Below are 1,178 nucleotides of genomic sequence, written 5' to 3' on the forward strand. Positions count from 1 at the left end.
ACTCTCTAAATTACAACATTTAAGTCAGAAACTTATCTACATAAACTTATTTATTAGATAGAAAGACTAAGGCTTGATTTGGTAAAATTTTTTGAAAAAGTGTTTGTATTTTTTAAAAATTCAAGTTCTTCATTTTGTGTTTGGTAAATTAAAAAGACCATGTGTTTGTGTTTGTAACTTTTAAAATATTGGAATACTTTTGAAAGCACCTAAGATATAGCTCTTCAAAGTTGACTTGTACCTTTCAAAATTTAAAAGTCTAATATAACCTTTTCAAATTTAATACTTATATTTATGTCTATTATAGTATTTTTAAATTTTAAAAGTTATTTTACCAAAGGCAATTGATGTTGCTTGTATTTAGTGAAAGCTATTTTTAATGTAATTTACCAAATATAAATACTATAATTTTTAAATAGTTATATTTTAAAAGTTAACTTTTATAAGTAATAAAAAAAGTAAAAAAAGTCTAAATATATGTTGTGGCTTTATTTTTATGATGGAATACTTACTTATGTCATCTGTTTTAGAAAAATTAGTATATATACCTATGTTTTGTACAGTATAATATTTTTATGATGGAATACTTATCTGTTTTAGAATATATATTATAATTTTTAAATAGTTATATTTTAAAAGTTAACTTTTATAAGTAAAAATTTTATTAAAAAAAGTCTAAATATATGTTGTGGCTTTATTTTTATGATGGAATACTTACTTATGTCATCTGTTTTAGAAAAATTAGTATATATACCTATGTTTTGTACAGTATAATATTTTTATGATGGAATACTTACTTATGTCATCTGTTTTAGAAGAATTAGTATATATACCTGTGTTTTGCACAGTATAATATATAAAATGTTTAATTATTTTGTTTGTTTTTATAATTTTGCACGATTTTTAATTAGGTTTTTATATCTTTTTTTAATTGAGTTCTTGCATTAATTTTTTTTAATTGAGTATCTAGATTTTTTTTATTTGAGTCCCTACACCAATTTTTTTAGTTGAGTTCCTATAAAATTAATTTCAAGAGGGATCTAATTGAAAAAAAATAGTGTAGAGACCCAATTAAAAGAAAAAAAAGTATAGATACCTAATTGAAAATTTTGCGAAACTATAGGGACCAATAGAATAATTAAACCTAAAACAAAATGTAAAGTATTTTTTTTAATAAA

The sequence above is a fragment of the Arachis ipaensis genome, chromosome B08 (genome assembly GCF_000816755.2).
Source record: "Arachis ipaensis cultivar K30076 chromosome B08, Araip1.1, whole genome shotgun sequence".
NCBI lineage: Eukaryota > Viridiplantae > Streptophyta > Magnoliopsida > Fabales > Fabaceae > Arachis > Arachis ipaensis.